General features: G+C 39.0%; 1 long non-coding RNA gene across 1 annotated transcript; it reads right to left on the bottom strand.

Moving 5' to 3' along the window:
* Positions 1–15,988: 15,988 nt before the first annotated feature.
* On the bottom strand, positions 15,989–17,722 carry LOC128296446 (uncharacterized). The gene is made up of 2 exons (XR_008287063.1): positions 17,667–17,722; positions 15,989–16,254 (listed from the first exon to the last, which is right to left on the bottom strand). It is a non-coding gene; the product is annotated as an uncharacterized LOC128296446 (long non-coding RNA).
* Between the last annotated feature and the right edge of the window lie 8,077 nt (positions 17,723–25,799).

Below are 25,799 nucleotides of genomic sequence, written 5' to 3'. Positions count from 1 at the left end.
TCTTTCTTTGTTCAATTCTTCGCTTTAAGAGCTCGATCAACCAATACTACAAATTCTTTCAACTCCAAAATTCCTACAAGCACTTTAATGTCCTCATTCAGCCTATCTTCAAATCTTCTACACATAATGGCCTCGGTGGACACACATTCCTGGGCATACTTGCTGAGTCTTACAAATTCGCGTTCATACTCTGCTACAGACATTTTCCCCTGCTTCAATTCAAGGAACTCCTTCCGTTTTTGATCAATAAATCGCTGACTTATGTATTTCTTTCTAAATTCTTCTTGGAAGAAATCCCAAGTAACTTTTTCTTTTGGCACCACTGCAACCAAAGTCTTCCACCAGTGGTAAGCCGAATCTCTCAAAAGTGATACAGCACACTTTAAGCATTCCTCGGGTGTACATGAGAGCTCATCAAATACACGGGTAGAATTTTCAAGCCGAATTCGCTTCTCGGGATCATCATCGACCTTTGCTCTAAACTCTTACCCCCTTGTTTTCGAATCTTGTCAACCGGAGGCTTGTTCATTCTTACCAAATCTATACCTTGAGCAGCCTGACGAATGGAATCGAGGTATAGGAGGGGGTGGAGGAGGTTGAGCATTTGGATTTGCTCGAATAAATTGAAGATACCAATTGTTCATCATTTGGAGAAAGGCATCCGAGCCTCATCTCTTTGTCTCAATGTCTCAGGTCTACTTTCCTTCGGCGCGGTCCCTTTGCGGGAGCCGACTACACATTACTAGCGACATCATCGGTAGCAGTTCCTTGAGGATCCATTACTATATTAAAGCAAAACACAGTTTAGAATAATCAGAGTCACCACACTATCACAATATTTTTATGGCATGTATAGCTAGACTTTTACACACACTTTATTAGTCCGAGAACCGACTAAACCATAGCTCGATACCACTAAATGTAACACCCTCACCCGTTACGTCGCGGAGCAGGATACAAGGTATTACGAACATAACACATACCATTAAACATAACTGAAATATAAATATGTCATCCAATTTGATAGTGCATCATTATAATATATGTCTTGAACAATATTAGCCAACTTTAATGGCTTGTACAAATTAGCTGGTCGAGTCTTGTAACTAATATTTTAAACCTAGACAAATATGACACGTAACAAAATAATTAAGCCTACTATACATGCCATAATTCAAAGCGTTTAGTTCAAATATCCTAAAGTATGATAGTGCGGGTAGATCTTCACGATCCTTAACTCTGAGCAAGCGAAGAACACTATAAGACAAAGAGAGAAACAAAGTAAGCTTATAGCTTAGTAAGTAAGTATGTAAATACTAATAAAAAAAATCTAACATGTTTACACAACAATTCAAGTATATCTACTTTAACTTCACTATTCATTCCACTTTGTTTAAGCTGTCTCTGCGTCATATTCACTAAATAAATCATAACTCGAGTTACAAAACTCGAAATTCAAATCCGTAAAATTTCCTGAATATAGACTCATAAAAATTTTTGATAATTTTTTCTATAATTTTGGTTCAGCCGATTAGTACAGTTTATTAGTTAAAGTTTCCCCTGTTACACAGCTCGACTGATCTGACCTCTGTTCACTACAAATTGAATTTCTCTCAGTACACAATTCAAAAAAACCTGAAGTCTGTTTCATTTAAAACTAGTCTCAATAAGGAATTTAGGCATGTAAACTATATTTCTTAATTTTCTTTGTACAATTTTTAATGATTTTTCAAAGTTGGAACAGGGGATCACGTATTCATCCTGAGCAAGTCACATACAATTGTAAATATTTCAAAATATAGAATTCCTTTGCTTGCTCTGTTTCTTTTATATGAAAGTAGACTCATTAAACTTTAATTTCACATCTCATTCAACCTCTAATTATATTCCTCCTATTTTTGGTGATTTTTCAAAATCACATCACTGCTACCATCTAAATACAGTTTTAATGCTAATTTCACTCTTTCACATTCTTTATGCTAACCTCATTTTATCTTATATATGTATATACCACAAATCATTTTCACTACATTTCATTCACCATAAGTGTAGGTCCAAACCACAATATCACCACAAAACCATCCCGTTGAACAATTCGGATCAATCCTCGATATTTAATGGTTTTGACAAAGACACGCCCACCATCATACTTCGTTTAGTTCGGCTCTCTTGTACACATGGTGAACACTTAGTACCACTCATGCGACCCAACCGATTTGTCTCGTAGCTCTCTTGTCTACATGGTGTCCTTCACTTGGAATCACGCATGCGACCTAGCTACATTTATCTTTCACGTAGCTCTCTTGTCTACATGGTGTCCTTCACTTGGAATCACGCATGCGACCTAGCTACATTTATCTTTCACGTAGCTCTCTTGTCTACATGGGATACATCTCGTATCACACATGTGACCTAGATACTACAGGGTGTCTCGTAGCTTTCTTGTACACATGATGTGCACTCAGCATCATACATGTGACCTAGCTACGCCCTCTATTTCATTCGATCTCTCAGAATGTTCAACCAGGATCTCTCTCTATATTTATTTCCATTCTTCCAATAGTCGATTTATATTTTAACATCAGCTAGTATATTTATATAATAGGCTGAAATATAAGAATGTACATGAAATTATTGTAATATTTACATACAAACTTACCTTGGTGCAAAATGTGGAAATTTTGCAATTTAGTCCAAAACTTTTTCCTTCCCTGCTCGAGATCAATTCGCGTCTTTCTTGATCTATAATAACACATTTAGCTCATTTAATACTCATACTATTTATTTCAATCCAAAATCACATCATGGAAAAATTACATTTTTGCCCCTAACTTTTCAAAATTACAATTTTGCCCCTAGGCTCGGGAATTTAATTTCAGCCCTTATTCTTATATTTTATGATATGCTGAACATTTTCTCTTCTACAACAACATCAAATTCTCACTCTATCATATAGTTATGAACAATAGGTATTTTTACTGATTATCTTGCTTTTACTCGTTTTCACTTAAACCGAGTAGCACAAGTTATTTAACATAATTTAAAACCTCATACTCTATCATAAAACATCAAAATACACAAATTTCACCTATGGGTATTTTTCCAAATGTGAACCCTAGGTTAAATTATTACTAGCATAAGCTTAATCGAGCTTAGGGATTCTAAAAACGTAAAGAACATTAAAAACGGGGCTTGGAATCACTTACTATGGAGCTTGAAAATTGAAGAAACCCTAGCTATGGAGAGAGGGAGAATTCGGCAGCAACTAAGGAGGATGATGATCAATTTTGTGTTATTTTTCCCATTTTATTTCATTTAATATCCAAATGACCAAAATGCCCCTCCTTACTAAACTTTCAAAAATTCATTCCATGTCCTAATTTTGTCCATGAACTTAAAATTGGTCAAATTGCTATTTAAGACCTCCTAATTAATATTCCAAAACAATTTCATACTAAAAACTTCTGGGATGCAAATTTTGCAACTTATTCGATTTAATCCCTACTTTCAATTTAAGCACTTTAGGCATAGAATTTCATCACGAAATTTTCACACAATCATGCAATCATATCATAAACCCCAAAATAATTATAAAACAATTATTTCTATCTCGGATTTGTGGTCACGAAACCACTATTCCGATTAGGCCCTAATTCGGGTTGTCACAATTCTCCCCCCCTTTTGAGATTTTCGTCCCGAAAATCTTACCGTAAAGAGGTTTGGGTCTTGTTTCCTCACAGACTTCCTCGGGTTCCCACGTAGCCTCTTCTATCCCATGTCCGTGCCACAATACTTTCACTAAAGCTATACTTTTATTTCTTAACTGTTTAACCTCTCGAGCCAAAATCTTTATTGGTTTCTCCTCATAGGTCATATCCGATCGAATCTCAATTTCGTTGGGAAATCACATGTGAAGGATCGAACGATAACGTCACAACATTGATACATGAAACACGTTATGAATTCTTTCTAACTCTGCCGGTAAGGCCAACCGATATGCCATCGGTCCAATTCTCTCGATAATCTCGTGCGGCCCAATAAAACGCTGGACTCAACTTGCCTTTTCGACTAAATCTCGAATCTTTTTCCATGGTGACACCTTCAAGAACACTTTATCACCCACGAAATTCAATCTCTTTTCTTTTTAAATCGCATATGACTTTTGTCGATCTGAAGCGACTTTCAAGCAATCCCGAATTACTTTTATTTTCTCTTCGGTTTCTTTAACTAGATCAACTCCATGAATCTGTTTCTCACTAAGCTCGGTCCAATATAAAGGAGTTCGACACTTACGACCATACAAGGCTTAAAGACGGTGCCATTTGTATACTTGATTGATAAGCTGTTATTGTAGGCAAACTCAATCAAAGATAGATATTTCTCCCAACTACCTCCAAATTCTAAAACACAACATCTAAGCATATCTTGAGTACCGGATTACTCTTTCCGTTTGACCATCTGTTTGTGGATGAAATGCGGTACTAAAGTTCAATTTTGTACCCAAAGCTTCTTGTAACTTTTTCCAAAATCTCGAGGTAAATCTTGGATCTCTATCGATATTATAGACATAGGTACTCGTGCAACTTCACAATTTCAGCAATATATAATTCGCTAATTTATCAAGTGAGTAATCGGTGCGTCTTGGTATAAAGTGGGCTGACTTTGTTAATCTATCAACCACTACCCAAACAAGCATCCTTCTTTTAGGAGTTAAAGGCAAACCGGTTACAAAATCCATGGTAATCTTGTCCCATTTCCACTCGGGCACCATTACGATTGAAGTAATCCAGAAGGCACTTGATGTTCAGCTTTTACTTGTTGATGATCAAACACTTGGTTACAAATTGAAATGTCCTTTTCATACCTGCCACCAATACTGACTTCTTTAAATCATTATACATTTTGTGCTACGGGATGAAGCGATAAACACCATTGTGCGCCTCATGTAATATTTTACGAATCAATTTATCGTTTTTCGCACACATATCCTGTCTCGAAACATTAAGCAGTCATCTGGTCCAACTCGAAATCTGAGTCGTAACTTTGATTCGCATTGAGTTCTCTTGATCCGCAACTCACTATCATTCTTTTGAGCATCACAAATCAATGGAGAAATAACGGTTTAGCTCTCATCTCCGCTAAGATTGACCCATCATCGACAATGCTAACCCCGTGTTCATGGCTCTCAAAGTAAAAAGAAATTTTTCGCTCAAGGCGTCAAACAACTACATTTGCTTTTCCCAGGATGATAATCAATCACTAAATCATAATCCTTTAATAATTCAAGCCATCTTCGCATCATGATTCAGATCCTTTTGATTCATCAAGTACTTCAAACTTTTGTGATCGGTAAAAATTCGGCATTTTTCACCGTACAAATAATGTCGCCAAATCTTCAAGGCAAAAACAACGTGCCGGTTCCAAATCATGTGTAGGATAGTTCTTCTCATGCGATTTTAACTGTCTCGAAGCATAAGCTACCACTTTACCCTCTTGCATCAACACACATCCAAGGCACGTCAATGATGCATCACTATAAATTACGATCTCCTTTCTCGACTCGGCTGTACAAAAATTGGTGCTTCAGTCAATCGTGCTTTCAATTTTTCAAAACTTTGTTGACATTTATCAGTCCATTCAAACTTAACATTCTTTTGCAACAACTTAGTCATAGGAGAGGCAATCATCGAAAATCCTTCAACAAAAGCGTCTATAATACCGGCTAAGCCTAAAAAGCTTCTAACCTCGGATACATTCTTGGCGGTTTCAATCAACGATCGCGTAAATCTTGCTTGGATCCACCGAATACCATCACCGAGACTATATGCCCCAAAAATCCGACTTCACGAAGCGAACTCACTTTTACTAAACTTGGAAAGCAGTTTCTTTTCTCTCAAGATCTGCAATATAGTTCTCAAGTGTTCGCATGTTAGGACTCATCTCGAGAATAAATTAAAATGTCATCTATAAACACTACTACAAACTTATCCAAATATGGTCGGAAGATCCGATTCATTAAGTCCATAAATATAGCTGGAGCATTTGTTAAGCGAAAGGCATCACAAGAAACTCATAATGTCCATACCTTGTCCTAAAGGCGGTTTTCGCACATCGACTCCTTAACTCTCATTTGGTAGTAACGGACCTCAAATCAATCTTTGAAAACACTGTGGCCCCCTTTAGCGATCGAATAAATCATCAATCCTCAGCGGTACTTGTTCTTTATAGTCACCTTATTAAGCCGACGGTAATCAATGCAAAGTCTCATTGAACCATCCTTCTTCTTCTGAATAATACAGAGCACCCAGGGAGAGAAACTCGGTCTCACAAATCCCTTGTCCGTTAACTCCTGAATCGAGCCTTCAATTCTTTTAATTCATTGAGCCATTCTATATGGAGCAATCGAGATCGGTGCGATGCAGGCAACAAATCAATGGCAAAATCTATCTCTCTGTTCGGAGGCAACCCAGGCAATTCCTCAGGAAATACATCTGGAAACTCACAGACTATCGGTACTGATTCAAATTTCAGTTGAGGCAACTCAATATTCATTACATAAGCCAGATAAGCTTCACACCCTTTTCTCATGTATTTCTGTGCAGACATGTGCGAAATCACCATAGGCAATTTATTTGATTCATCTGTTTCAACCCACAAAATTTCTCCATTTTCACATTTCAACTCTAGTGTCTTTTGTTTACAATCTACCTTAGCATCATACAATGTTAACGGTCCATTCCCAAGATAACGTCAAACTCACCAAATGGTAACTTGACATCAAGTTGGCTGAAAACAGTGACCTTGAATCATTAATGGGCAATTCTTGTAAACCTTGTCAACTAGCACATATTGGCCTAAGGGGTTCGACACTTTAATCGTAAACTCGATAAATTCAACGAGCAACTTTTTATTGGATACTAAATTCATGCAAATATAGGAATGAGTGGACCGGGATCAATCAATGCAATAACAATAGTATCATAGAGAAAATGTACCCGATAATAACATCGGAGATGATGCATCTTCTCGACACGTATAGCATAAGCTCTAGCGGTGCTCTAGCTTCCGATCTTGCCGTTAAATCTTTCATCACAGTTTACTACTAGTCCCACCTCCAGTATTTCTCGGTGGTCTACCTCTACTAGCGGTGGTATTACATCTAGCACTCAAATCTTTCTTCTTTAACTTTCTCCGGACAATCTCTAATAAAATGCTCATGAGAATCGCACTCTGAAACAAGCTCGCTCGGTCCCCAACACTCACCATAATGTTGCTCGCCACATTGTTTGACACTCGGGCTTTCTAGGTCGCACATTACCCACACTTGCCACCAAGTAGCTTGAGCTTTAGACCCGAATATGCTCTACCACGATCTCGTGTGAATCCCCAATTGAAAGCTGTCATTCGAGGGTTTGTCTCTTTGGACCTCTTAGGTTGAGATTGAAATGGCTTGCTTATCTGTCTTTTCTAACATCTCGAGCCTCAATAGTAGCTTTTCTTCTTTCTTTGTTCAATTCTTGACTTTAAGAGCTCGATCAACCAATACTACAAATTCTTTCAACTCCAAAATTCCTACAAGCACTTTAATGTCCTCATTCAGCCTATCTTCAAATCTTCTACACATAATGGCCTCGGTGGACACACATTCTCAGGCATACTTGCGAGTCTTACAAATTCGCGTTCATACTCGCTCTCAGACATTTTCCCTGCTTCAATTCAAGGAACTCCTTCCGTTTTGATCAATAAATCACTGACTTATGTATTTCTTTCTAAATTCTTCTTGGAAGAAATCCCAAGTAACTTTTTCTTTTGGCACCATTGCAACCAAAGTCTTCCACCGGTGGTAAGTCAGAATCTCTCAAAAGTGATACTGACACTTTAAGCATTCCTCGGTGTACATGAGAGCTCATCAAATACGGGTAGAATTTTCAAGCCGAATTCCGCTTTCTCGGGATCATCATCGACCTTTGCTCTAAACTCTTCGCCCCTTGTTTTGAATCTTGTCAACCGGAGGCTTGTTCATTCTTACCAAATCTATACCTTGAGCAGCCTACTGAGAATCGTCCTCGAGGTATAGGAGGGGTGGAGGAGGTTGAGCATTTGGATTTGCTCGAATAAATTGATATACCAATTGTTCATCATTTGGAGAAAGGCATCCCGAGCCTCATCTCTTTGTCTCAATGTCTCAGGTCTACTTTCCTTTGGCGCGGTCCCTTGTGCGGGAGCGGCACATTACTAGCGATCATCATCGTATGAGTTCCTTCAGGATCCATTACTATATTAAAGCAAAACACAGTTTAGAATAATCGAGTCACCACACTATCACAATATTTTTATGGCATGTATAGCTAGACTTTTACACACACTTTATTAGTCCGAGAACCGACTAAACCATAGCTCGATACCACTAAATGTAACACCCTTACCGTTACCGTCGTAGGAACAGATACAAGGTATTACCGTAACATAACACATACCATTAAACATAACTGAAATATAAATATGTCATCCAATTTGATAGTGCATCGTATAATATATGTCTTGAACAATATTAGCCAACTTTAATGGCTTGTACAAATTAGCTGGTTTAGTCATTGTAACTAATATTTTAAACCTAGACAAATATGACACGTAACAAAATAATTAAGCCTACTATACATGCCATAATTCAAAAGCGTTTAGTTCAAATATCCTAAAGTATGATAGTGCGGGTAGATCTTCACGATCCTTAACTCACGAGCAAGTCGAAGAACACTATAAGACAAAAGAGAGAAACAAAGTAAGCTTATAGCTTAGTAAGTAAGTATGTAAATACTAATAAAAAAAAATCTAACATGTTTACACAACAATTCAAGTATATCTACTTTAACTTCACTATTCATTCCACTTTGTTTAAGCTGTCTCTGCTGCGTCATATTCACTAAATAAATCATAACTCGAGTTACAAAACTCGAAATTCAAATCCGTAAAATTTCCCTGAATATAGACTCATAAAAATTTTTGATAATTTTTTTCTATAATTTTTGGTTCAGCCGATTAGTACAGTTTATTAGTTAAAGTTTCCCCTGTTACACAGCTCGACTGATCTGACCTCTGTTCACTACAAATTGAATTTCTCTCAGTACACAATTCAAAAAAACCTGAAGTCTGTTTCATTTAAAACTAGTCTCAATAAGGAATTTAGGCATGTAAACTATATTTCTTAATTTTCTTTGTACAATTTTTAATGATTTTTCAAAGTTGGAACAGGGGATCACGTATTCATCCTGAGCAAGTCACATACAATTGTAAATATTTCAAAATATAGAATTCCTTTGCTTGCTCTGTTTCTTTTATATGAAAGTAGACTCATTAAACTTTAATTTCACATCTCATTCAACCTCTAATTATATTCCTCCTATTTTTGGTGATTTTTCAAAATCACATCACTGCTACCATCTAAATACAGTTTTAATGCTAATTTCACTCTTTCACACATTCTTTATGCTAACCTCATTTTATCTTATATATGTATATACCACAAATCATTTTCACTACATTTCATTCACCATAAGTGTAGGTCCAAACCACAATATCACCACAAAACCATCCCGTTGAACAATTGGATCAATCCTCGATATTTAATGGTTTTGACACACACCCCACCATCATACTTCGTTTAGTTCGGCTCTCTTGTACACATGGTGAACACTTAGTACCACTCATGCGACCCAACCGATTTGTCTCGTAGCTCTCTTGTCTACATGGTGTCCTTCACTTGGAATCACGCATGCGACCTAGCTACATTTATCTTTCACGTAGCTCTCTTGTCTACATGGTGTCCTTCACTTGGAATCACGCATGCGACCTAGCTACATTTATCTTTCACGTAGCTCTCTTGTCTACATGGGATACATCTCGTATCACACATGTGACCTAGCTACTACTGAGGTGTCTCGTAGCTTTCTTGTACACATGATGTGCACTCGGCATCATACATGTGACCTAGCTACGCTCCTCTATTTCATTCGATCTCTCAGAATGTTCAACAGGATCTCTCTCTATATTTATTTCCATTCTTCCAATAGTCGATTTATATTTTAACATCAGCTAGTATATTTATATAATAGGCTGAAATATAAGAATGTACATGAAATTATTGTAATATTTACATACAAACTTACCTTGGTGCAAAATGTGGAAATTTTGCAATTTAGTCCAAAACTTTTTCCTTCCCCGTTCGAGATCAATTCGCGTCTTTCTTGATCTATAATAACACATTTAGCTCATTTAATACTCATACTATTTATTTCAATCCAAAAATCACATCATGGAAAAATTACATTTTGCCCCTAACTTTTCAAAATTACAATTTTGCCCCTAGGCTCGGAATTTAATTTCAGCCCTTATTCTTATATTTTATGATATGCTGAACATTTTCTCTTCTACAACAACATCAAATTCTCACTCTATCATATAGTTATGAACAATAGGTATTTTCTGGAATTATCTTGCTTTTACTCGTTTTCACTTAAAACCGAGTAGCACAAGTTATTTAACATAATTTAAAACCTCATACTCTATCATAAAACATCAAAATACACAAATTTCACCTATGGGTATTTTTCCAAATGTGAACCCTAGGTTAAATTATTACTAGCATAAGCTTAATCGAGCTTAGGGATTCTAAAAGCGTAAAGAACATTAAAAGCGGGCTTGGAATCACTTACTATGGAGCTTGAAAATTGAAGAAACCCTAGCTATGGAGAGAGGGAGAATTCGGCAGCAACTAAGGAGGATGATGATCAATTTTGTGTTATTTTTCCCATTTTATTTCATTTAATATCCAAATGACCAAAATGCCCCTCCTTACTAAACTTTCAAAAATTCATTCCATGTCCTAATTTTGTCCATGAACTTAAAATTGGTCAAATTGCTATTTAAGACCTCCTAATTAATATTCCAAAACAATTTCATACTAAAAACTTCTGGGATGCAAATTTTGCAACTTATTCGATCTAATCCCTACTTTCAATTTAAGCACTTTAGGCATAGAATTTCATCACGAAATTTTCACACAATCATGCAATCATATCATAAACCCCAAAATAATTATAAAACAATTATTTCTATCTCGGATTTGTGGTCACGAAACCACTATTCCGATTAGGCCCTAATTCGGGTTGTCACAATTCTCCCCCCCTTTTGAGATTTTCGTCCCCGAAAATCTTACCGGTAAAGAGGTTTGGGTCTTGTTTCCTCACGGCTTCCTCGAGTTCCCACGTAGCCTCTTCTATCCCATGTACGTGCCACAATACTTTCACTAAAGCTATACTTTTATTTCTTAACTGTTTAACCTCTCGAGCCAAAATCTTTATTGGTTTCTCCTCATAGGTCATATCCGATCGAATCTCAATTTACGTTGGGAAATCACATGTGAAGGATCGAACGATAACGTCACAACATTGATACATGAAACACGTTATGAATTCTTTCTAACTTTCTGCTGGTAAGGCCAACCGATATACCCTTGGTCCAATTCTCAATAATCTCATGCGGCCCAATAAAACGCGGACTCAACTTGCCTTTTCGACTAAATCTCGAATCTTTTCCATGGTGACACCTTCAAGAACACTTTATCACCCACCGAAATTCAATCTCTTTTCTTTTTAAATCGCATATGACTTTTGTCGATCTGAAGCGACTTTCAAGCAATCCGAATTACTTTTATTTTCTCTTGGTTTCTTTAACTAGATCAACTCCATGAATCTGTTTCTCACTAAGCTCGGTCCAATATAAAGGAGTTCGACACTTACGACCATACAAGGCTTAAATGCGGTGCCATTTGTATACTTGATTGATAAGCTGTTATTGTAGGCAAACTCAATCAAAGATAGATATTTCTCCCAACTACCTCCAAATTCTAAAACACACGACATCTAAGCATATCTTGAGTACCGGATTACTCTTTACGTTTGACCATCTGTTTGTGGATGAAATGCGGTACTAAAGTTCAATTTTGTACCCAAAGCTTCTTGTAACTTTTCCAAAATCTCGAGGTAAATCTTGGATCTCTATCTCGATATTATAGACATAGGTACTCAGTGCAACTTCACAATTTCAGCAATATATAATTGGCTAATTTATCAAGTGAGTAATCAGTGCGTCTTGGTATAAAGTGGGCTGACTTTGTTAATCTATCAACCACTACCCAAACAGCATCCTTCTTTTTAGGAGTTAAAGGCAAACCGGTTACAAAATCCATGGTAATCTTGTCCCATTTCCACTCGGGCACCATTACCGATTGAAGTAATCACGAAGGCACTTGATGTTCAAACTTTTACTTGTTGACAGATCAAACACTTGGTTACAAATTGAAATGTCCTTTTCATACACCACCAATCTGACTTCTTTAAATCATTATACATTTTGTGCTACCGGGATGAGCGATAAACAGCCATTGTGCGCCTCATGTAATATTTTACGAATCAATTTATCGTTTTTCGGCACACATATCCCGTCTCGAAACATTAAGCAGTCATCTGGTCCAACTCAAAATCGAGTCGTAACTCGATTCGCATTGAGTTCTCTTGATCCGCAACTCACTATCATTCTTTTGAGCATCACAAATCAAGCTGGAGAAATAACGGTTTAGCTCTCATCTCGCTAAGATTGACCCATCATCGGACAATGCTAACCCGTGTTCATGGCTCTCAAAGTAAAAAGAAATTTTTTCGCTCAAGGCGTCAAGCAACTTCATTTGCTTTTCCGGATGATAATCAATCACTAAATCATAATCCTTTAATAATTCAAGCCATCTTATTTGTCATGATTCAGATCCTTTTGATTCATCAAGTACTTCAAACTTTTGTGATCGGTAAAATTCGGCATTTTTCACCGTACAAATAATGTCGCCAAATCTTCAAGGCAAAAAAACAATGACCGTTCCAAATCATGTGTAGGATAGTTCTTCTCATGCGATTTTAAGCGTCTCGAAGCATAAGCTACCACTTTACCCTCTTGCATCAACACACATCCAAGGCACATCAATGATGCATCACTATAAATTACGATCTCCTTTCGACTCGGGCTGTACAAAAATTGGTGCTTCATCAATCGTGCTTTCAATTTTTCAAAACTTTGTTGACATTTATCAGTCCATTCAAACTTAACATTCTTTTGCAACAACTTAGTCATAGGAGAGGCAATCATCGAAAATCCTTCAACAAAAGCGTCTATAATACCGGCTAAGCCTAAAAGCTTCTAACCTCGGATACATTCTTGGGCGGTTTCAATCAACGATCGCAGAAATCTTGCTTGGATCCACCGAATACCATCACCGAGACTATATGCCCCAAAATCCGACTTCACGAAGCGAACTCACTTTTACTAAACTTGGAAAAGCAGTTTCTTTTCTCTCAAGATCGCAATATAGTTCTCAAGTGTTCGGCATGTTAGACTCATCTCGAGAATAAATTAAAATGTCATCTATAAACACTACTACAAACTTATCCAAATATGGTCGGAAGATCCGATTCATTAAGTCCATAAATATATTTGGAGCATTTGTTAAGCGAAAGGCATCACAAGAAACTCATAATGTCCATACCTTGTCCTAAAGGCGGTTTTCGCACATCGACTCCTTAACTCTCGGTGGTAGTAACCGGACCTCAAATCAATCTTTGAAAACACTGTGGCCCCCTTTAAGCGATCGAATAAATCATCAATCCTAAACAGCGGGTACTTGTTCTTTATAGTCACCTTATTAAGGCGACGGTAATCAATGCAAAGTCTCATTGAACCATCTTTCTTCTTCTGAATAATACAGAGCACCCAGGAGAGAAACTCGGTCTCACAAATCCCTTGTCATTAACTCACTGCAATCGAGCCTTCAATTCTTTTAATTCAGTGAGCCATTCTATATGGAGCAATCGAGATCGGTGCGATGCAGCAACAAATCAATGGCAAAATCTATCTCTCTGTTCGGAGGCAACCCGGGCAATTCCTCGGAAATACATCCGAAACTCACGGACTATCGATCTTGATTCAAATTTCAGTTGAGGCAACTCAATATTCATTACATAAGCGGATAAGCTTCACACCTTTTCTCATGTATTTACGTGCGGACATGTGCGAAATCACCATAGGCAATTTATTTGATTCATCTGTTTCAACCCACAAAATTTCTCCATTTTCACATTTCAACTCTAGTGTCTTTTGTTTACAATCTACCTTAGCATCATACAATGTTAACGGTCCATTCCCAAGATAACGTCAAACTCACCAAATGGTATGACATCAAGTTGGCGAAAAGCAGTGACCTTGAATCATTAATGGGCAATTCTTGTAAACCTTGTCAACTAGCACATATTGGCCTAAGGGGTTCGACACTTTAATCGTAAACTCGATAAATTCAACAGCAACTTTTATTGGATACTAAATTCATGCAAATATAGGAATGAGTGGACCGGGATCAATCAATGCAATAACAATAGTATCATAGAGAGAAAATGTACCGATAATAACATCGGAGATGATGCATCTTCTCGAGCACGTATAGCATAAGCTCTAGCAGTGCTCTAGCCACGATCTTGCCGTTAAATCTTTCATCACAGTTTACTACTAGTCCCACCTCCGGTATTTCTCGGTGGTCTACCTCTACTAGCGGTGGTATTCATCTAGCACTCTGAAATCTTTCTTCTTTAACTTTCTCCGGACAATCTCTAATAAAATGCTCATGAGAATCATCACTGAAACAAGCTCGCTCGGTCCCCAACACTCACCATAATGTTGCACGCCACATTCTTGACACTCGGGCTTTCTAGGTCGCACATTACCCACACTTGCCACCAAGTAGCTTGAGCTTTAGACCCGAATATGCTCTACCACGATCTCTGTGTGAATCCCCAATTGAAACTGTCATTCGAGGGTTTGTCTCTTTGGACCTCTTAGGTTGAGATTGAAATGGCTTGCTTATCTGTCTTTTTCTAACATCTCGAGCCTCAATAGTAGCTTTTCTTCTTTCTTTGTTCAATTCTTCGGCTTTAAGAGCTCGATCAACCAATACTACAAATTCTTTCAACTCCAAAATTCCTACAAGCACTTTAATGTCCTCATTCAGCCTATCTTCAAATCTTCTACACATAATGGCCTCGGTGGACACACATTCACAGGCATACTTCTTTGAGTCTTACAAATTCGGCGTTCATACTCACTGCTGAGACATTTTCCCTGCTTCAATTCAAGGAACTCCTTCCGTTTTTGATCAATAAATCGCTGACTTATGTATTTCTTTCTAAATTCTTCTTGGAAGAAATCCCAAGTAACTTTTTCTTTTGGCACCACTGCAACCAAAGTCTTCCACCGTGGTAAGCGAATCTCTCAAAAGTGATCTGACACACTTTAAGCATTCCTCGGGTGTACATGAGAGCTCATCAAATACGGGTAGAATTTTCAAGCGAATTCCGCTTTCTCGGGATCATCATCGACCTTTGCTCTAAACTCTTGACCCCTTGTTTTGAATCTTGTCAACCGGAGGCTTGTTCATTCTTACCAAATCTATACCTTGAGCTCTACAGGAATCGTCGAGGTATAGGAGGGGTGGAGGAGGTTGAGCATTTGGATTTGCTCGAATAAATTCAGTATACCAATTGTTCATCATTTGGAGAAAGGCATCCCGAGCCTCATCTCTTTGTCTCAATGTCTCAGGTCTACTTTCCACTGGCGCGGTCCCTTGTGCGGGAGCCGGCACATTACTAGCAGCATCATCAGCCGCAGTTCCTTCAGGATCCATTACTATATTAAAGCAAAACACAGTTTAGAATAATCAGGAGTCACCACACTATCACAATATTTTTATGGCATGTATAGCTAGACTTTTACACACACTTTATTAGTCCGAGAACCGACTAAACCATAGCTCGATACCACTAAATGTAACACCCTTACCGTTACCGTCAGCCGGAGCAGATACAAGGTATTACCAGAACATAACACATACCATTAAACATAATCGAAATATAAATATGTCATCCAATTTGATAGTGCATCGTATAATATATGTCTTGAACAATATTAGCCAACTTTAATGGCTTGTACAAATTAGCTGGTCGAGTACTGTAACTAATATTTTAAACCTAGACAAATATGACACGTAACAAAATAATTAAGCCTACTATACATGCCATAATTCAAAACGTTTAGTTCAAATATCCTAAAGTATGATAGTGCGGGTAGATCTTCACGATCCTTAACTCCTGAGCAAGCCGAAGAACACTATAAGACAAAAGAGAGAAACAAAGTAAGCTTATAGCTTAGTAAGTAAGTATGTAAATACTAATAAAAAAAAATCTAACATGTTTACACAACAATTCAAGTATATCTACTTTAACTTCACTATTCATTCCACTTTGTTTAAGCTGTCTCTGCTGCGTCATATTCACTAAATAAATCATAACTCGAGTTACAAAACTCGAAATTCAAATCCGTAAAATTTCCCTGAATATAGACTCATAAAAATTTTTGATAATTTTTTTCTATAATTTTTGGTTCAGCCGATTAGTACAGTTTATTAGTTAAAGTTTCCCCTGTTACACAGCTCGACTGATCTGACCTCTGTTCACTACAAATTGAATTTCTCTCAGTACACAATTCAAAAAACCTGAAGTCTGTTTCATTTAAAACTAGTCTCAATAAGGAATTTAGGCATGTAAACTATATTTCTTAATTTTCTTTGTACAATTTTTAATGATTTTTCAAAGTTGGAACAGGGATCACGTATTCATCCTGAGCAAGTCACATACAATTGTAAATATTTCAAAATATAGAATTCCTTTGCTTGCTCTGTTTCTTTTATATGAAAGTAGACTCATTAAACTTTAATTTCACATCTCATTCAACCTCTAATTATATTCCTCCTATTTTTGGTGATTTTCAAAATCACATCACTGCTACCATCTAAATACAGTTTTAATGCTAATTTCACTCTTTCACACATTCTTTATGCTAACCTCATTTTATCTTATATATGTATATACCACAAATCATTTTCACTACATTTCATTCACCATAAGTGTAGGTCCAAACCACAATATCACCACAAAACCATCCCGTTGAACAATTGGATCAATCCTCGATATTTAATGGTTTCAAGACACACACCCCACCATCATACTTCGTTTAGTTCGGCTCTCTTGTACACATGGTGAACACTTAGTACCACTCATGCGACCCAACCGATTTGTCTCGTAGCTCTCTTGTCTACATGGTGTCCTTCACTTGGAATCACGCATGCGACCTAGCTACATTTATCTTTCACGTAGCTCTCTTGTCTACATGGTGTCCTTCACTTGGAATCACGCATGCGACCTAGCTACATTTATCTTTCACGTAGCTCTCTTGTCTACATGGGATACATCTCGTATCACACATGTGACCTAGCTACTACTGAGGTGTCTCGTAGCTTTCTTGTACACATGATGTGCACTCAAGCATCATACATGTGACCTAGCTACGCTCCCTCTATTTCATTCGATCTCTCAGAATGTTCAACCGGATCTCTCTCTCTATATTTATTTCCATTCTTCCAATAGTCGATTTATATTTTAACATCAGCTAGTATATTTATATAATAGGCTGAAATATAAGAATGTACATGAAATTATTGTAATATTTACATACAAACTTACCTTGGTGCAAAATGTGGAAATTTTGCAATTTAGTCCAAAACTTTTTCCTTCCCAGATTCGAGATCAATTCGCGTCTTTCTTGATCTATAATAACACATTTAGCTCATTTAATACTCATACTATTTATTTCAATCCAAAAATCACATCATGGAAAAATTACATTTTGCCCTTAACTTTTCAAAATTACAATTTTGCCCCTAGGCTCGGGAATTTAATTTCAGCCCTTATTCTTATATTTTATGATATGCTGAACATTTTCTCTTCTACAACAACATCAAATTCTCACTCTATCATATAGTTATGAACAATAGGTATTTTACTGGATTATCTTGCTTTTACTCGTTTTCACTTAAAACCGAGTAGCACAAGTTATTTAACATAATTTAAAACCTCATACTCTATCATAAAACATCAAAATACACAAATTTCACCTATGGGTATTTTTCCAAATGTGAACCCTAGGTTAAATTATTACTAGCATAAGCTTAATCGAGCTTAGGGATTCTAAAAGCGTAAAGAACATTAAAAGCGGGCTTGGAATCACTTACTATGGAGCTTGAAAATTGAAGAAACCCTAGCTATGGAGAGAGGAGAATTCGGCAGCAACTAAGGAGGATGATGATCAATTTTGTGTTATTTTTCCCATTTTATTTCATTTAATATCCAAATGACCAAAATGCCCTCCTTACTAAACTTTCAAAAATTCATTCCATGTCCTAATTTTGTCCATGAACTTAAAATTGGTCAAATTGCTATTTAAGACCTCCTAATTAATATTCCAAAACAATTTCATACTAAAACTTCGGGATGCAAATTTTGCAACTTATTCGATTTAATCCCTACTTTCAATTTAAGCACTTTAGGCATAGAATTTCATCACGAAATTTTCACACAATCATGCAATCATATCATAAACCCCAAAATAATTATAAAACAATTATTTCTATCTCGGATTTGTGGTCACGAAACCACTATTCCGATTAGGCCCTAATTCGGGTTGTCACAATATTACTGGGCCGAAGCCTTTTCATATTTCATATTACTGGGCCGAAGCCTTTACTGTAAACGGTATGGCCCTTAGGCCCATTTCAATGTCACATATAATTTCAATGAAAGAATGCAACCCATTTGGGGAGCTACTCAACCCACCATCCGCTACTCTCCACATGTACCAACCAACACACCATGTGGGGATTAACTCGACCCACCCCGCCAAACTCTCCTTTGGCGGCAAAGATTGCTTTATCATATAACTGGAGGCCTAGCCTCTTTTAATAACTGGGGCAAAAGCCCTTTTAATAACTGGGGCATGAGCCCTTTAATAACTGGGGCATAAGCCCTTTAATAACTGGGGCATAAGCCCTTTTGATAACTGGGGCATAAGCCCTTTAATAACTGGGGCATAAGCCCTTTTGATAACTGGGGCATAAGCCCTTTAATAACTGAGGCATAAGCCCTTTAATAACTGGGGCATAAGCCCTTTAATAACTGGGGCATAAGCTCTTTTGCACTTCCTCCATCCATATAAATTCCCAACCCAATGCATTTATGAACATCTCATGTGCATATCATACATATCATGTGCATATCATACATGTCATGTGCATATCATACATATCATGTTTATCAAAATCCCATGCATTAAGTTCACATATAAACCCTAGGGGTATAATGGTCATTTTCATATTATAAGGGTAATCTTGTAATTTTACCAAAAATTAGGGTTTCCATGTTCATTAACATTTATAACAATTCATGGGTGCAAACAGTGATTCTGGCCCGTTTTTAGCGAAATCGAGTTATTGGGCCTAAAACCCCTAATGGGCCCTACTTAGCCAATTTTGTCGTCTAGGCCTATTTAGCCTATATTCCATAACGGTTTTAACGGTCTTATCATGCCATATAATGATTTCCGTTTTACCAATTTTACCCAAATGGGGAAAGCCCAATGGGCCCCACTTGACCCCTCGAGGCCCAACTTACCAAGAATGCCAAAATCACATTCTTACCGTTTCCCTCGTTCTCGATCACCGTCTCATCGATTCTAACTAACTAGTGAGCGTTAATTGCTCACAAGTCCTCGAAATGCCGAATTTGGCATTTTGACTTTAAACATTTTATCGCTTTAAGCTATGAAAGGGTTCGTTACACACGATTTGCGATATTCCTTGACGAGATCTCCTATGCGATTTCGCTATAATCAATTGTTAAATAGATCAGCTCGCAATAATTGAACCAAATCAAGAACTTTCCAATATTAACACTTACACATTCGGCCACCATCCATAATGGCCTTAAGCACCTTACCTTTGTCGCGATTGATGACTAGGCCTAGCTACTCCGTGATCCAAGCTACTCCAAATCGACACTACACCTTGCTGCTCCTTTAATAAATAAACCAAAATATTAAAAGAAGACCCCATAGAGTCTATGCCCATATTCGCCATCTCCTAAACTTGGAGTTTGGCTTTTGGCCAAAGCTACACTAGGAATTGTTTAGAGTTTGAACACTTACCACGTCTTTCTCCTCTTGAATCCGGATGTCTAAAAGGTAAAGGAACCGAACGCCAACTATTGAAAAGGAAGAAAAGGTTGCTGGTCACAAAGAATCGGCACCCCTATCTTCATCGATTTGGCTTTTTGCGGCACTTGGCAAAAATAGAGATAAGGGAAAACAATGGTGAATGAAAGGAAATAGTGGGCTGATTTGAAAGAAAGAAAAAGGAAGAAAATTGAGTAGAAGGGAGGTAGATTCGGCTGGAAAAGAAAGAGAGAAAAAGGCTACACACCAAAGAAGAAATCGGCACAACTAAGACCCTAATGCCGAAATTACTAACCTAATACCCCTTGCCGAAAATCCCCTCTCCAAACTCCCTTATTCGGCCAACTCTATCTCCATATCACATCCCTAAAATCTCTCCCTTATCCCTCCTTAATTTATGCATTTGAATTGATCCAACTCTCTCCTCTGAGAATCCACTTAGGTTCCAACACTTACCCTTCTGCACAAAAATAAATACTCCTATTTGCCAACACAGAATCGATCCTGGTCTTCCCCAACACTTACACGCCACCTTTAAAGCTCCCTAGTGGCATCACTTAGCCACTTTGCGGAGGATCTTTTGTGATACACTTTACCTACAACTTAATATAAGGGCACCTAGCCGAACCCCTAACTCCTAAGTCCAAAATTTAAAAATTCCACCGGGTTTGGCCAACTCATGGGCCTTCCATAAGCCCATTTACATACCCAAATTATGAATTCCATCATCACCTACCAAATATTAGAAATTTACTTAAAATATCAAGAATCGCGAAAACCCGAAAATCGAGGATGTTACAACTCTACCTCCTTAAAGAAATTTGACCTCGAAATTTACACCGTCCAAACAGTTGAAGTATCACGACGCATTGCCTCTTGGTCTCCCAAGTAGCTTCTTCCTTGCCATGGTTCCTCCAAAGTACCTTCACCAACGGATGACCTCCTTCTCAACACCTTGACATCACGATCAAGTATTTGCACGGGTTCCTCTTCAAAGGTCAAATCCATTGTAACTCAATTTACGCAATCGCACGATATGAGTTGGGTCGAACGATATCGCCTTAGCATGGACACATGGAAGACATCGTGAATGCGATCCGATTCGGAGGTAACTCTAGTTGATAAGCCACCGGCCCTATCCGCAATGATTCGGTAAGGCCCAATAAACCGTGGGCTCAACTTACCCTTCTTACCAAATCTCAAGATCTTCTTCCAAGGCGAAACTTTCAAAAGACCATGTCTCTCTCGCATATTCAATATCCTTACGCTTCAGATCGGCATAAGACTTTTGTCGATCCGCCGCCTCTTTAACCTCTTCTGATTACCTTAATCTTGTCTTGATGTCATCACCAACTCTGGTCCAAGTATTTGCCTTTCCCCAATTTCGCCCAACAAGTAGGCGGCGACACCTTCGCCCATATAGTGCCTCATATGGAGCCATCTGAATACTTGCTTGATAATTGTTGTTATCGCGAACTCCGCTAAGGGCAAATGGTCCTCCAGTGCCTTTAAACTCAATAGCACAACCCTCAACATATCCTCTAAAATCTGAATAACCCTCTCGATCGCCCATCCGACTGAGGGTGAAAAGCCGTACTGAAATCCAATCGCGTTCCCAATGCCTCATGCAAATTCTGCCAAAATCGAGATGTAAACCTTGGGTCTCGGTCTAAAATTATCGATACTGGCACACCATGCAACCGTACTATTTCCGCCACATACAATCTGGCCAACTTCTGAAGTGAGTAATTGGTTCGGACAGGTATCAAATGAGCAGATTTCGTGAGTCTATCCACAATCACCCAAACCGAATCCTTCTTAGAAGGTGTCAACGGCAACCCACTTACAAAGTCCATAGTTACCCTTTCCCACTTCCAAAGTGGTATCTTTACCTATTGTAACAATCCGAAGGTAGTTGATGCTCGGCCTTCACTTGTGGACATGTCAAACATCTCCCAACAAATTCGGTCACTTCGCTTAAGCCTAGGCCACCAATATTGCTCTCGCAAGTCTCGATACAACTTACTCCCTCCGGATGCATAGCACAAGGTCCATTATGTGCCTCTTTCAAAATCATCAATCTCAAGTCGAGTCTTTCGGCATACAAATTCTTCCTCGAAAACAAAGAACTCCCTCACTATTTAACCCAAAGTCGATTCTCCCCTTCTCAACTTCTTTGAAACCGAAAGCACCAACGACTCGTCCTCGGTTGTTGCTTCTTAATCTGTTCTACCCAAGTCGGTCTCACAGTAACTCGCCAACAAACTCCCATCGTCATACAAACTTAAGCGAGCAAACATCGCCTTTAATTCCGCCCTGACTCTTCGACTTAGCGCATCACCACGGCATTCGCCTTACAGGTGGTACTCAATCGAACAGTCATAGTCCTTTAACAACTCTATCCACCTTCACGCCTAAGATTCAGCTCCTTTTGAGTCGCAAGTACTTAAGACTCTTGTGATCCGTATAGATGATGCATTTCTCTCCATACGGTAATGCCTCCATATCTTAAGTGCAAAGATTACATTGCCAATTCCAAGTCATGCGTAGGGTAGTTCACCTCATGTGGCTTAAGGCGTCGTGAAGCATAGCGACCACTTTACCCTCTTGCATCAACACGCAGCCCAAACCTACATGTGATGCATCACAGACACCGTGAAATCCTTACCGGACTCTGGTGAATCAAAACTGGCGCTTAGTCAAAACCTTCTTCAACTTCTCAAAAGCCTCTTCTGCTTATCTGTCCAAACAAAGGTGCTCCCTTCCTTATAAGTTTAGATTAACGGTCTTGCCATCACAGAAAATCCTTCCACAATTTTCGATAATAACTCGCCAACCCAGAAAACTTGAATTTACATTATCGACTTGGTGGCTTCCATTCCAAAATGGCTTCAATCTTCGAGGTCCACCTTGATCCCTTCAGAGACACAACATGCCCCAAGAAGGTAACTTCCTTCACCAAAACTCGCACTTACTAAACTTTGCATAAAGTTGCTTCTCCCTTAACACTTGCAAGACTACTACGAAGATGCTCATCATGCTTCTCTCCGTTTCGAATACACCAAGATATCATCAATAAAATGACTACAAACTAATCCAAGTATGGTTGGAATACCGATTCATCAAATCCATGAATCTTTCACGGTGCATTAGTCAACCCAAATGGCATTACCGAGCTTCGTAATGACCGTATGTCGAGTCTGACGAACGCCGTCTTATAAATATCCCCTCTTTAACTCTTAATTGATGATATCCAATCAAGAAGGTCGATCTTAGAAAACACCGAGGCTCCTTTTAGTTGGTCGAGCGGATCATCGATTCTTGGTAACGGATACTTGTTCACGATAGTCACTTATTCAACTGCCGATAGTCAATACACATTCGCATAGTCCCATCTTTCTTCTTCTGACGATGCAGAGGTGCACCCACGGAAAAACACTTGGTCTTATAAACCCTCTATCCAATGACTCTTGAATCGAGCTTTCAATTCTACCAACTCCTTTGGTGCCATCCGATAAGGCGCAATGGACACGGGAGGCTGTTCGGTAGTAAGTCGATTCCAAACTCGACTTCTCGTTGGGGTAATCCGGAAGTTCATCCGGGAATACATCACGAAATTCCTTAATAGTCCTAACCGACTCCACCGTTATCTCCTCAAGTCCCGTTTGACTTACAAAGGCCAAGTCGCCTCACAACCTTTCCGGATCAACTTCTCGGCTCTTGCGTAAAACAACATTGGATAAATAATCCCTTCGTTCCCCGTGACCATTATCTCCTCATCTTGGCAGTTCTTAGTACCATCCTCTTTGCGGCACAATCCAACGTCGCCTTGTGCTTAGTTAACCAATCCATTCCCGAATAAGATTAAAATCCGAAATGGCGGCTCCATCAAATCTCCTTGAAGATTTTATCCTGTGTCACTAACTTGATCGCCCTAAAAATTTTATCTACCTTAACCGAATGTCCCAATGGACTTATCACTGATACCCCACTCACAGTCTTCTCAGGAAGCACATCCAAAGCCCCAGATACATCACAAGCAACATACGAGTGGGTAGAACCCACATCAATCAAAGCAGTGTAAGGCATGTTATGGATGAGGAACGTACCCGTTATAACATCAGGAGCGTCACCCTCCTCACGACGTTGTGCAGCATAAACCAATGCCGGTTGTCGAGCTTTAGCATGTCCAACATCTCTGCCAGGTGCCCCACGTCCTCGTCCATTACCATTGCCACCTCTACCTTGCACACGACCCCTCTGTGGTGGTGGTCCTCCTCGCCGTGGTTGGACATCCCTTTGCTCTGCCGCTAGCTCTTGAGCTGTCCTCCGAGGACACTCTCTGAACTTATGCTCCTTTGACCCACATCAAAAACATGCTCCAGTTCGTTTCGGCCTCCCCATATGCACCCTACCACAGTCCCCGCAAGCTGCGGTCTATAAGTATTCTTGGGCTGCTCGAACCGGTTCCTCCATCCTTGCTCTTTTAACACTTGATTCATGGAACTCGAGGGTGCGAAATCCCGCTTGAATGCAGGTCGATCCTTCTCACGATTACGCCGCTCACTCAGCTTCACCTCCTCGGCTATCTTAGCCTTTTCTACCAATGCAGCAAAACCACGCTCCTCGTGGAGCTATCAATATCCTAAGCTCATCGCGGAGACCATCCTCGAAGCGGACCTGCGCTCATATTGGTTGCCACTATGCCACTAGCATATCGACTCGACCTCAAAATTTCGCCTCATACTGCCTACGGTCTTATCACCTCGAGTCAAATTCAAGAATTCCTTCCGACGAGCATCCACATAGCTTGCTCCAACATACCTTCCTTTAAAAGCGGTTTTGAACAATTCCCGGTTACTTGCTCAATTGGGGTACTCTCCCTACGGTGATCCACCAGCGGTATGCCTCGTCCGTAGCGGCGACACGGCTCCTTTCAGCTTTTGCTCCATTGAGCGATCTAGGTAAATCCACGATCCATTCATTGCCTCCACCAATATTACGCCACATTGGGGCCACTCAGATACACCCTAAATACCTCTGCTCCGTTGGCGAGTCGCTCCGATATAGACCCCTATTCACCGTCCCGGTACTAGCTCCACCACTCTTTCTAAAACCCTTAACATGGCTTGGGATAAAGCGTCATCCCATGACCCGATCATAAGACCCGGTCTCCGTTGCTTGCGGCACGGTGGCTCCTCGGTGGCCTATGCCCCGAGGATGAAGATTCAGCTTGCACCCTTCCGCGACACGTCCGCGGCCTTGTCCTGAGCTCCTCTAGTACTCATATCGAATTATCGATTTGAATTTTATGAAATTAGTATAACGTTCCTTGTTTATTAAGAAAATGTCTTATGTAGATATAGCAGTTCAAGGATTGTTTTCGTATCATCATAGCCTAGCTACGGTCTCATTCCTACTGTTTCTGACTCTACCCTAGCTAAAGTATCATAGTAGGGTCTCAGCACTATTCATAATATTATATATCTTAAAGAAAATATACTTACAGACTTGGTGCCGGGGACTCAGTGCGCCACTTCTTTCTCCAATCCATTTAGAACTTAAAAACCATGTTTTTGATCATCGAAAAT

This window comes from Gossypium arboreum, chromosome 8 (assembly GCF_025698485.1).
Source record: "Gossypium arboreum isolate Shixiya-1 chromosome 8, ASM2569848v2, whole genome shotgun sequence".
NCBI lineage: Eukaryota > Viridiplantae > Streptophyta > Magnoliopsida > Malvales > Malvaceae > Gossypium > Gossypium arboreum.
The sequence above is the reverse complement of the archived record's forward strand: the minus strand, read 5'-3'. Positions and strand labels throughout refer to the sequence as shown.